Source organism: Prionailurus viverrinus, chromosome B4 (genome assembly GCF_022837055.1).
Source record: "Prionailurus viverrinus isolate Anna chromosome B4, UM_Priviv_1.0, whole genome shotgun sequence".
Classification (NCBI taxonomy): domain Eukaryota; kingdom Metazoa; phylum Chordata; class Mammalia; order Carnivora; family Felidae; genus Prionailurus; species Prionailurus viverrinus.
The window spans coordinates 119,742,478-119,756,297 of NC_062567.1; positions in this window are offsets into that span (position 1 = coordinate 119,742,478).

Here is a 13,820-nt window from a genome sequence, read left to right on the forward strand (position 1 = left end):
AAAAAAAAAACTTGTTTTTTTCTGAGATATTACTCTTGATAAGACTAGGGCATTAATGCAGTATGATGTTTGAACGTTATTGGAGGTTGCTAATGGATTAGTAGTAGCTCCTCTCTGAAACAAGACAGCTAGCAAAACAAAAACAAAAACAAAAAGAAAAAACCACCAAAAAACAAAAAAACAAAAAACTGAGAAAACTTCCCCAAACATAAAATGGTTCTTGACTTTGACCATCAGAAACAAAGATGTTTTCAGATTAGCAGGAAGCTCCTTCATGGAGTAAGTAGGAAATCTAGGGACACCCACTGGGTTTTCTGGAATGGATGAGTAGGGATTGACATGTGAACAAGAGGAAAAAGTTCTTTCCAGGCAAAGGAAACTATATATAAACCTGACATGGAAGAATGACAAGGCATGGTCAGGGAATGGCAAGAAGTCATTTGGCTGGGTGACATGTGGAGAGAGAATGGGGAGAGGCCATACAATAAAGGAACTAGATGAAGGTAGCTTGAGATGTGGGTTGGGGCCAGGTGGGATGGGCCTCATATGCAACACTAAAGAGTTTGCAATTTATTAGCAGTGGGAGCCATCTCAGAGGTCCACTAGGGAAGCAAAACAATCAGACATGTTTAAGCAAACTCTCTGGTGGGTCTGTGGAGGGTGACTTGGTAATTGGGGAATAGAGGCAGAGATGAGGATCTTAGTGAAGTATTGTTGCAAGCAGATGAGAGGACCCGAGCAAATGAAGTTATGAGCTAAGCCAGTACTCAGCTTATAACAGGTGTTGAATATGGGCTACTTGACAGGCTGTTCAAGTAGGCAATAGCTCTTGGCCCATCATAATTGGATGCGTCTCCCCTTAGATTCAAGTTAGCTTCAGCAGGTTGTCAGGCCAGAGGCTTTGAAGTGTGAAGCGTTGGAAAAAATTAATACGATAGCTAGAAGCCAGGATTCATTGTGGCTTCATGTACATATTAATACAGAAGACACAGAGAAGCAAACTACCACCAGATTCTGGCGGACCTGCTTCTGTAGGATGCAGAGTGCCCTGAGGCATAATCATTGTGGACAGGAACATGTCAAGTCTTTAGAGGGCCTTCTAGAGTAGCTTCTAAAAAGTCCAAGAGGTCTCCAATGAAAAGAATCTTATTTCCTTTTTAAATACAGTGAATATGTACTCCTCTATAGGATTGCTCTACCCAACATGGTAAGCAACAAGCTCCATGTGGCTATTGACCATTTGAAATGTGACTAGTCCAAATTCATATTTGCTGTGAGTATGAAATACACACCAGATTTCAAAGACTTAGTATGAGAAAAATAATGTAAAATATCTCATTAATAATTTTTATATTGGTTATATCCTGAAGTGATAACATTTTAATTTCATTAAATAAGATATATCATTAAAATGAATTCACTTAAATTGTGACTACTAGAAAATTTAAAATATTTATGCAGCTTATATTATTCTGTTGGACAGAACTACTGTAGGAAGTTCACTGTTATTTTTTACTGCAAAAATAAAATAGGTCTATCTCCTCCAATTTTTCTGAACTTTTTTTTTCCTTTGTAGGGAAGTTGTCAACATGTGCACTAGGAGGAAACTCAAAATGAAATAAACAGGTTAATGCATTCTCATATAGAATTGTTTATCTGCCTTTTGGTGTTTCTATGGAGATTAATGCAACTTCAGGCTTCTTTTAGTGGCTATGGTTTTCTGTACAGTTTGCATGTTATAAAAATTATTTAGACAAAAAATTTGAAATACTTTATTATTTGGGCCATTTAAAGGCAAGAAGGGTGGGGGAAGACCTCATATTAATAACTTTCCTATCAGGGCAAGTTGTTCTCTGACGTATTTAAATAGACTCAACCTTTCTAAAGAAGAGGTTATTGCAAAATACTGCTCTCCCACAAAGAGCTTGGAGCCAATATCTCTATTAGAACATCAAATAACAACTGCAAATTCCCAAAAACCAGAATATTTGATCATTTTGCTTTCACATTGGTGAACAGCAAATAACTGTTCAGAAAAAGGTGTTCCTGGGTTCAACTGTGGGACCTCCAGTACACTGCCTCTTTTTTTTTTTTTCTTGTGGGCTAGTGGAAATTATAATGTTTAATCATAATACTGATCTTTAGCTTAATTTGCCCTAATTTTGTAGAACCTTCCGGGTTCACACCAACAACCCCCATGTATGATTCTACAAATTTGGGGTGCTAAGTTAGCATTGAACACAATGTGAAATAGCCTCAAGTATTCACTGTCAAATAGAACTGATTACACAAGGAAAACAAACTTAAGCGAGGATCTGAGACATAATGGAAAGCATCTTGCTGTGTCTTGCAAGATTCTTTGCATTCAGGAAGTAAGTTTTCTTTAAAATAAAAGTGGCTCCTTTAAAGAAAGCAAAACCTCATTCACTGTCTTTGAAGTGTGAGGAAAAAAAAATTCCAAAGTTAAATGAGGAGGATGAAACCCAAGGGAAAGAATTACAACCTGACGCATGCCTGCCACAGGGAGGGTCTGCTGTGCTTCAAAGCAGTCGGGAGCAGTTTAACTCTGTATATAGATGGTCTGATAGTACTTGCTAGACAGATAGAACTTTTTGGACAGAACAGGCAGTTCTTAAATACCTGTCACCAGCATTATACAGCAGAGCAAGATGGAACTGAAAGATTCTCACATCATGCCTTTAATACAACAAAAATGACTTCTCTGCAATTAGTGAACAAGCTGTTCCTGCTCCTCTAATAGCTCCAGGAGGAGGAACTTATTTTGACTTTGATTTGTCCCATTTTTCCTGTGTACTGAGTGTTGCAACCTTATGTCAGCTAAAATCTCTTGGCCTGATAATTATAGCCAACATTGAAAAACTCCTCCCTCAAATTATTAGTATAAATAAAATGAGGGGAAAAGAAATTAAATTCAGCCCTTCCACCCCCATGTTACATCCCCTTCTGCACTCAGAAGTTCTATGGTCAAAATGTTCTAGCCCTTCATAAAATGAAACTAAATTTCTGGTTAATAAATTAACTTTACAGAGTTTTGCTTTGCTACTACTCCCATTGCTTTATTGGCCTCTTTGGGCAGTGTATTCCATGAAGTTTAAAATAATTAAATTCTTTTACTTAAAGGAAAGAAACTCTAAAAAATCCCCTTCTTTTCCATTCAGTTTCAACTGTCTAATGGGAGACGTTATGAGACAAGTAAATATGAGAAAGACACTGTGACTTGACTATCTCATTTAGAAGAAAATTTTTAAATATCAACACATTAATGTCCCAGAAAAATCAGAAAGTGAATTTTGTGTTTTAACTTTGACTCACCAGTGAGCCTAAATAAGCAGACACATTGCTCTTTCTCATCAAAATCTGAAAAGAAATACTCAAAATCCTTTCCAAACATACCATTCTTCCGGGACTACTCTATCTTGCTAATGATAAGCCCTAGGAGTCTGGGGACTGTTAGCAAAGTGGTGCCAATTTCTTCTAGTACTTAAGGATCCAGATTCATTATTCCAAAGTGAAAAACAGATTTTATTCCAGTGAAAAAAATTCCAAGGGCAGTAAATTGGGAAATGTTCCCTTTAAAAGCAGTAATGAGGGGGCACCTGGGTGGCTTAGTTGGTTAAGCGTCAAAGTCTTGATCTCAGCTTAGGTCTTGATCTCAGGGTTGTGAGTTCAGGGCCCCCCTTGGGCTCCGTGCTGAGTGTGAAGCCTACTTAAAAATATGGGGTGCCTGGGTGGCTCAGTCAGTTAAGCGTCTGACTTCAGCTCAGGTCATGATCTGAGTCCCATGTTGGGCTCTGTGCTGACGGCTCAGAGCCTGAAACCTGCTTCAGATTCTGTGTCTCCCTCTCTCTCTCTCTGCCCCTCCCCTGCTTGCACTCTCTCTCTCAAAAATAAATAAACATTAAAAATAAATTAAAAATAAATAAATAAATAAAATAAGTAAAATGAAGCAGCAATAAGAAGTCACTTAAGTTGTGGCTTGTCAGGTGGCATTCTTACTCTACACAATATTGCATTTTTATTTAGGGAGAAAAATTATTTTTACTTAAAAAGGTATTCCCATTTAGGGTGCCTGAGTGGCTCAGTTAGTTGAGCGTCTGACTCTTGATTTCGGCTCAGGTCATGATCTCGTGGTTCGTGGGACTGAGCCTTTCATTGGACGCTGTCCTGATGGTGTGGAGCCTGCTTGGGATTCTCTCTCTCCCTCTCTCTCTGTCCCGCTCCTGCTCATGCTCTCTCTGTCTCTCAAAAATAAATAAATAAACTTAAAAAAAATGTTTCCATTTAATTCCACATTTGATTTGTAAAAAAAAAAAGGGAAAAAAGTGGTTTTTTTTTTCTTTTTAGTGCTGGAATAATGTATGTAGTTCTACTCTTGTCATGTCATTCTAATTTTCAAAAGGTCAAATGTGCTAATATAGGGATGAAAGAAGACCAGCTATAAAAATAATGAAGGAAGCCCAACTGTCCATTATGTTTTAATGCAGTTTTTACAATTGAACTGAATTTACTTTACTCTTCTAAAATTTACTCTACCCTTTCTCCTGATTTAGGAGATGATTTCTCTCAAGACATTTTTTAGCACTTAGCCTGGTAGCCTGAAAGTGACAGAATCAACATGCCAATACTCGCCATTTCTGAGCATTATCTATTCTCCATCCATAAACTATAGAGCTAGACCAGGGATAGGCTAAATTATTTTGGCAGATGAGGCATAGGAAGCATGTCCTCTAAGGAAAATTTAAGCCACTGGATTAGACCACCAATTGATGGGTACACAACAGATTAGAGATTCTGCTCAAGAAACTATTAGTGGATTAAGTCAACCAGAGGCAACTACAGTTTTGTAGGTCCTCATCTAAGATCTTTTTTCTTTTCCTAAACATTTTAGGAACAATATGGATGTATGTTAACCACAACAAGATGGATATAATAGAGGGTAGTCAATATTTCTGAGGAGAGAATTAATAATATTCTTCGTATATTAGAGAAATGGTTAGAACTTAAATTTTGAAAGAAGCTCATTGGGGACAATGTTGAAAGGAAACAGGACTTCATCTACTCAAGAAATATTTATTAACTGTCTACTATGTGCCAGGTTCTGTTCTTGCTGAATTCCAAGGTGCTCACATTCTAATCAGAGTTAAGGGTCTAAAGGCAAAGCATTGAATTTCCACCTACACTCATGATGGAGTAATGGGGACTACATTTACCCTCCCTCCTTAAACAACTAAACAACCAGTCAAAATCTATGAAACTAGTTTTCAGACACTGGAAACAAGAAGAACAGGATAGAAATCTCTGAAAAAGAGCAGGAGGTGGGGGACAAGACAAACCTGATGAATGCCCTAGCTGGTGAGTTTCCTGCCTGGTAAGTCCAGGCCACTGCACAGAGAAGTTTGTTTATGTCCCTGAGTTGAGGAGACAGAGTTCAGAGTACAGAGGTGCCAAGGCAGCTAGACTTCATGGGGCAGAGGACACTGCAGAGAAGAAAGCTGAAGTAAGATTGAGTTCCAGATGTCTGCAAAAGGTCCCCTTGAATCTTTAGCTGAATAATAATTAGTGCATGAATTTGAGGAAACTACTAAGACTGGAGAAGAAATCCCTAGAAAGGAGCTGGTGGAGCAAACTTTGGAGCACACACAAGGCTGGGAATAGTTTATGTTCACACTAGCCAGAGTAGAAAGACTTCCTAACACAGAAGGAGCTGAGTAGAGTCTTCAGAAGGGTATTGTCTCAATGGAAGGGTCAAATTAGCCCTAGGCTTAAAGTTATTCTGCACCCAACAAAGTGTTTCCAAGTAAGTTAACTGCATCCTATTGCAAAGCCCAGAAATATTTAAAGAATTACAAACATACTAAGTACCCTCAAAATGTTAGACTTACAATGTCTGACGTTACAATTAAAAATTACCAGGCATGCAAAGAAGCAGGAACATAACATCCAAATGAGGAAAAAATCAATAGAAAGAGATTCAGAAATGACACAGATGATAGAATTAGTGGACAAAAGCATTAAAACAGCTATCATAAATACATCCCATATGTTCAAGAATTAGAAGAAATCATGAGCATGACAAGAAGAGAAATGGAAGATATCTAAAATTATCCAAGCCAAATTTCTACAGTTTAAAAGTGAACTAGTTAGGGATAGAATTAATGGCAGATTAAACATGGTTAAAAGAAAAGAGTGAATTTGAAGACAGCAAAAAAAAAAAAACAAAACTATCTGAAATGAAACACAAAGACTAGACACAATGAGTAGACCATCAGTGAGCTATGGGACAACATCCAGCAGCCTAACATATGTGCTTCCAGAAGGTGAGGAGAGGCAAGCGGAGATAGAAAAAAGTATTTAAAGAAACAGTGGCTGAAATTTTCCACATTTGATAAATTGCAAGCATGGCTTGAAAAAGATTCAGGGGTTCTTTTATTTTTTAATTTATTTTTAGTGTTTATTTTTGAGAGAGAGTGTGGGGGGGGGGTGCAGAGAGAGGGGACAGAGGATATGAAGCAGGCTCTGTGCACAGAGCCTGGTGTGAGGCCTGAACTCTTGAACCCTGAGATCATGACTTGAGCCGAAGTTGACACTTAGCTGACTGAATCACCCAGGCACCCTGTTTCATTGGAGTTCCAGAGGGTGAAGAGAGGCAAGTGGAGACAGAAAAAAGTATTTAAAGAAACAATGGCTGAAATTTTCCACATATGATAAATTTCAAGCATGGCTTGAAAAAGATCCAGAGGCTCTTTTTAAATTATTATTACAAAGCACTGCCTCTGTATTCCCTTCAGAGGAATGCCCTCCCCCTGCTTCTCTACCTTTTCCACCTAACAGACACTTTAAGCTCAGATCTCACAGCCTCCAAAAAACACTCCAGGTCTCATCCAAATAATTTCATCCTTTCCTAAACACTGATCCCTTTTTGACCATCAGCTGTTTGATAATTAATCATGAAATGACTGAGGGGGAGTTCTTGCATAGTTGTTTCTGTTCCTAGCTTTTTAGTTTTATTCAACTATTTACGTCTTTATTCAACTATTTATGTCTTTCCTCCAACCAACCTCTGGATTCTGTCTCTTCCCTCTTCAGAGCATACTTTCTCCATCAATTCTCATCTTTTCCTATTTAGGCATTTAACATCTTTAAAAAAATAAAAGTTTAACAACTAAAACCCTCCCATGACCCTTCCACCCTACTTTCTTCCTAGCTGTTGTTTTGTCTTTTCCTCTTCACAACCAAGCCTCTAAAAAGATTCTTCTATTTTTCTCACATCCCCTTTCTACCTAAACCCACTGCTATATGGCTTCACCCTCACCATCCCTGAAATTGTTCCCGTCAAGGTCTACAGTTACCTATTTGCTACAAAATCTAATGGATTCTTTTAGCTTTAATCTTAATTTATTCAACAAAATATTTATTAAGTATCTGCTGTGTACCCAGGGCTGGGAATATTATGGTAAGAAGTACAAATGCCCTCTCAGAGCTTAAATCTGGCAGGAAAGTCAAATGATTAAGTAATAAGGTACAGTAAGTGCTACTTAGCGTTTGTAGATGGTGGCTGCTCCCCCCACTTGAACCATTCTTTGATATTGGCTCCTGTGATACCATCTTTTATGGGTCTTCTTATGACCATATATTCATAGACTTTGTACTGGGCTGCTCTTTCCTCACTTGTCCTATGAGTTAGGTGGTGTCTCTCTGGCTCCTTCCTTGGCCTTCTTCCCAATATATGTCTTGTTTCCTTTGTGATCTCCTCCATGTCCATAATTTCATCGACCTACTATAAATCTATAATAATCTATAATGTATAAACCTACTTCTAAATCTATAATTTCATTGCAGATTTTCCCAAGTTCCAGACTTTCTCTATCTACTAAACAGCTTCACTTGGATATCCACAAGTACCCAAAATAAACAGTCTAAGTGGAAGTATTACTTACCCTAAGCCTATTATCTGCACTCAATTTAGTAAATGGTACCAAGTCATCATTCATAGCCTTAAACCTTGGCATCATCTTTGATTTCTTTCTCCTTCAAACCTCACACCCAATTGGTTGTCAAATCTTATTGATTTGTTTCTAGGCATTTCTCAAATGGGTCTTCTCTCTAACCCTATAGCCAGTGCCTTAATTCAACGTTACTTCTCTTTTGGATCCAGTAGTCATATTTCCCTGCTTCTGGTCTTGGCTTTTTTCAATCAGATCCATGCAGCACAAAGTGACCTTTCTGAAATAGAATCCAATTATGTCACTTTCATGTTTAATATCTTTTGATAGTTCTCCATAGAATTTCAGATAAAACTCAAGTTCTACATCATGGGCCATAATGACCCAATGTGCCAGCCTCATCTCTCACCTCATGCTGAATTACTTAGTTCTCTGGATGCCCCATAGTCTCTCATGCATCCTAATATTTGCACATGTTGGTCCTTCTGCTGGATCTTACCAACTTCCCCTAATGCCTCTTCATGGCCTTCTTTAATATTCAGTTCAGACATTGCTACATCTACAGAGCTTCCCTGACATTCTCCTTCTCCAGGCTGAGACTAGATGCCCCTCCTCAGTATATCCATAAAGTATTCCACATATATTCTTTGGGGAACATTCATTTGGATTTTTAAAAAGTATCTTTTTATGTCTTTCCCATCACTAGATTGTGAATATCTACTATCTATCCACTTTACTTTCTTAATTTTTCATTCAGCTCTTATCATCATATGGTATACAATATATTTTACTTCTTTGTCTCTCTCCCCCAGCACAAACACAAGCTACATGAAGGTGGACACTTTTATCTATTTTACTCACTGCAAAATCCTTCATACCTAGAACAATACTTGGCACATAGTAACAACTCAGTAGTTATTTGTTAAACAAACAAACAAACAAAAATCTTTGAGCACTTACAGCAGTACTTAGAACATGGTATTGGTTGTTACATTCTACTACAACTTTGTGTATCCATCTGGCTCCCTACAAGGGGTATTGGATTCCTACCAAACATCTCAAAGGAACAATATTTCATAGTTATGTTCTTAGTTTCTTGCATGATTTTGATAGTTTTTTTTAAATTGTGGTAAAATATACATAACAAAAAATTTAACATTTAATCATTTTTAAAGTGTACAGCCTAATGGCATTAGGTACATTCACAGTGTTGTCCAAGCATCATTACTATCCATCTCCAGAACTTTTTCATCTTCCTCAATTAAAACTCCGTACTCAGGGGCCTGGGTGGCTCAGTCGGTTAAAGCGTCTGACTTCGCCTCAGTTCATGATATTGTGGTTCGTGAGTTCCAGCCCCACACTGAGCTCTCTGCTGTCAGCGCAGAGCCCACTTTGGATCCTCTGTCTCTCTCTCTGCCCCTCCCCTGCTTATGCTCTCTCTCTCAAAAATAAATAAACATTAAAAAATAAAAACAAAAATAAAACTCCATACTCATTAAATAATAACTCTCTATTCTTCCCCACCACCACCTCCCACAGCCAATGGTAACTACCATTCTACTTTCTGTTCCTATGAATTTGACCACTCTACTTACCTCATATAAGTGAAATCATACTATATTTGTCTCTTTGTATCTGGATTATTTCATTTATCATGTCTTCAAGGGTCATCCACATTGTAGCATGTATCCTAATTTCTTTCCTTTTTGAGACTAAATAATATTCCATTGTATGTATATGCTAGATTTTGTTTATCCATTCATTCATGCACCTTTGGGCTACTGTGAATAATGCTGTTGAGTCCTGCTTTCATATATACCCAGAAGTGTAACTGCTAGATCATATGGTAATTCTATGCTTCCCCCTGCCCCCCACAGCAGCTGCACAATTTTATATTCCCCCAGGAACAAGAGTTCCAATTTCTCCATGTCCTAACACTTGTTATTCTCTCTTGTTCTATTATATTTTATAAGAGCCATCCTAAGGGGTGTAATATCTCATTGTGGCTTTGCTTTTTATTTCCCTAAAGATTAGTGATGCTGGACATCTTTTCATGTGCTTATTGGCCATTTGTATATCTTCTCTGGAGAAATACCTATCCAAGTCTTATGCCCACTTTTTATTGGTTTGCTGCTTGTTTTGATGAATTCTAGGATTAGCAGTTTGACTGTACATTTATATTTGAAGCTTAGTTTGGCTATATAAAATATTATACATTTTATAATGTATACATTACACATTTTCTTCCTTTGGTTATATTATTTTTTTATATTTTTAATGTTTATTTTTTGAGAGAGGGGGGGGGGGGGAGGGAGGGAGAGAGAGAAAGTGCGTGTGCACGATGGAGGTGAGGTCAAGAGAGAGGGAGAACCAGAATCCAAAGCAGACTCCAGGCTCTGAGCTGTCAGCACAGAGCCCAATGTGGGGCTTGAACTCAAAAGCCACAAGATCATGACCTGAGCTAAAGTCAGATGCTTAACCGACTGAGCCACCCATGCACCCCTCTTTGGATATCTTATATATGTTATGCCATAGTCTTTCAGCATAACATAACCCCTGTGTTCTCCTGTGGACCCACTCCTTCCACCATGTCCTTGGCAGGAGTCTATCCAAAGTCTATCTTGTGGCAATGTGCAAGCAGCCCTCACAGGGTCCATCCAGCACCACCCCAAAGTGTTTACTGTCCCATGGAGAGGGGAAGATAACCACACACATCAGTCCAACTGTGGCTCCAGGAGTGGGCAGGGGGCAGACATCTGGTCTGATTGCAGGCCCTGTCTACAAATGAAAGCTTCTCAGGGGACACAGGGGCAGTGCCCTGCAGTTCCATGCTATCACAGCTCTGGCAAATGCCTAGTCTTACTCAACTTAAGCTCAAGGAAGTCCCATACTTATAATGCACATACTAAACCCTGCCCACAACAGGCAAAGAGAGCCATTGCAACTGACTGTGCTGAAGGCAAACATAGCTCAACCACAATAGTAGGGTGCATATACGTTCTGGTGAACAGGGGGCATTGCAATGGAGGGCACTATAGGGCCTCTTCTTCATAAGGCTACTACTTTCAAGAGCAGGAGATATAGCTAAGAAAGAAAAAGACAGAGAGTTAGAAAAAGGAGGAGGCAGATAAATATGTCCCAGATAAAAACACAGGACAAAATCATGCAAGAGAGCTAAATGAAATGGAGAAAAGTATATGCCTAATAGGGAATTTCAAGTGATAATAATAAGGATACACTGGATTGGAGAAAGAAGTGGCGGACCTCAGTGAGATCCTCAAGAAATGGACAGAAAACATAAAAAAAAAGAACCAAGCAGAGATGGAGAACCCAACTACAACTTCAAAATACACTAGATGGAATAAATAGTAGACTAAGGGAATCAGAAGAATGGATCAGCAACCTGGAGGACAGAATAATGGAAAGCAATCAAACTGAATAGGAGACAGAAAAATGCATAATACAAAATAAAAATGAATAAGGGAACTCATTGACACCATTAAGCATAATAGCATTTGCATTATAGGGATCCAAGATGAAGAAGATCGAGAAAAGAGGGAAGAAAAGCTGAAGAAATTGTAGTTGAAAACTTCCTGAACCTGGGGAATGAAACAGAAGTCCAGATCCAAGAGACACAGAGAGCTCCCAACAAAATCAACCCAAGGAGGTCCATACCAAGACACATAGTAATTAAAAGGGTAAAAAGTCATGATAAAGAGAGATTTTTTAAGTAAGAATAAGAGAAAAGACAACAGCTACACACAAAAGAAACTCCAAAAGTCTATCAGCTAATTTTTCAGGAGAAACTTTGCAGGCCAGAAGGGAGTGGCATGATATATTAAAAGTGCTGAAAGAAAAAACCTGTACCCAACAATACTCTATCTCTATCCAATAAGGTTATCATTCAGAATAGGAGAGAGAAAGAACTTCCAAGACAAGCAAAGTTAAAGGAATTAATCACTGCTAAACCAGCTTTACAAGAAACATTAAATGGGACTCATTGAATGGAAAGGAAAGACCATAAGTAGGAGTAAGAAAAGTAGGAAGTACAAAGGCAATAAAATTAATTTATCTATAAAAATCAGTCAAGGGATTCACAAAATAAAAGGATGCAAAGTATGATACCGTATACATAAAATGTGAGGGTTGGGAGAGAGGATTAAAACATTAGTGCTTTTAGAATGCATTCAAACTTAAGTGACCACCAACTTAATATAGGCTGCTCGATGCATAATATCTCATATATAAACCACAAATCAAAAACTGGTAATAGATATGCAAAAAGTAAAGAGAAAGGAATCCAGGTAGATCACTAAAGAAAACCAGTAAGCCATGAGAGAATAGAGCAAGAAAGAAACAGAGAAGAACTACAAAAACAACCACAAAACAAGTGAAAAGGGGCAATAAGTACATATCTATTAATTATTTCGAATGTAAATGGACTATGGAATGTAAATGGACTAAATGTTCCAATCAAAAGATATAGGGAGGTGGAATGTATAAAAAAGCAAGATCCAGCTATATGCTGCCTGCAAGAGACTCATTTCAGACCTAAAGACACATGCAGTTTGAAAGTGAAGGGCTATCCCACCAACAGTGCAGGAGGGTTCCCGTTTCTCCACATCCTCGCCAGCATCTATAGTCTCCTGATTTGTTCATTTTAGCTACTCTGACTGGCGTGAGGTGGTATCTAAGTGTGGTTTTGATTTGTATTTCCCTAATGAGGAGCGACATTGAGCATCTTTTCATGTGCCTGTTGGCCATCTGGATGTCTTCTTTAGAGAAGTGTCTATTCATGTTTTCTGCCCATTTCTTCACTGGATTATTTGTTTTTCAGGTGTGGAGTTTGGTGAGTTCTTTATAGATTTTGGATACTAGCCCTTTGTCTGATATGTCATTTGCAAATATCTTTTCCCATTCCGTTGGTTGCCTTTTAGTTTTGTTGATTGTTTCCTTTGCAGTGCAGAAGCTTTTTATCTTCATGAGGTCCCAATAGTTCATTTTTGCTTTCAATTCCCTTGCCTTTGAGGATGTGTCAAGTAAGAAATTTCTGTGGCTGAGGTCAGAGAGGTTTTTTCCTGCTTTCTCCTCTAGCGTTTTGATGGTTTCCTGTCTCACATTCAGGTCCTTTATCCATTTTGAGTTTATTTTTGTGAATGGTGTAAGAAAGTGGTCTAGTTTCATTCTTCTGCATGTTGCTGTCCAATTCTCCCAGCACCATTTGTTAAAAAGACTCTTTTTTTTCCATTGGATATTTTTTCCTGCTTTGTCAAAGATTAGTTGGCCATACTTTTGTGGGTCCAGGAATTTACCCAAGTGATACAGGAGTGCTGATGCATAGGGGCACTTGTACCCCAATGTTTATAGCAGCACTTTCAATAATAGCCAAATTATGGAAAGAGCCTAAATGTCCATCAACTGATGAATGGATAAAAAAATTGTGGTTTATATACACAATGGAATACTATGTGGCAATGAGAAAGAATGAAATATGGCCTTTTGTAGCAACGTGGATGGAACTGGAAAGTGTTATGCTAAGTGAAATAAGTCATACAGAGAAAGACAGATACCATATGTTTCACTCCTATGTGGATCCTGAGAAACTTAACAGAAGACCATGGGGGAAGGGAAGGAAAAAAAAATGTTAGAGAGGGAGGGAGCCAAAACATAAGAGACTCTTAAAAAACTGAAGGTTGATGGGGGGTGGGAGGGAGGGAAGGGTGGGTGAGGGGTATTGAGGAGGGCACCTGTTGGGATGAGCACTGGGTGTTGTATGGAAACCAATTTGACAATAAATTTCATATTAAAAAAAAAAGGAAAAGAAAGTGAAGGGCTAGAAAAAAAATTATCATGCAA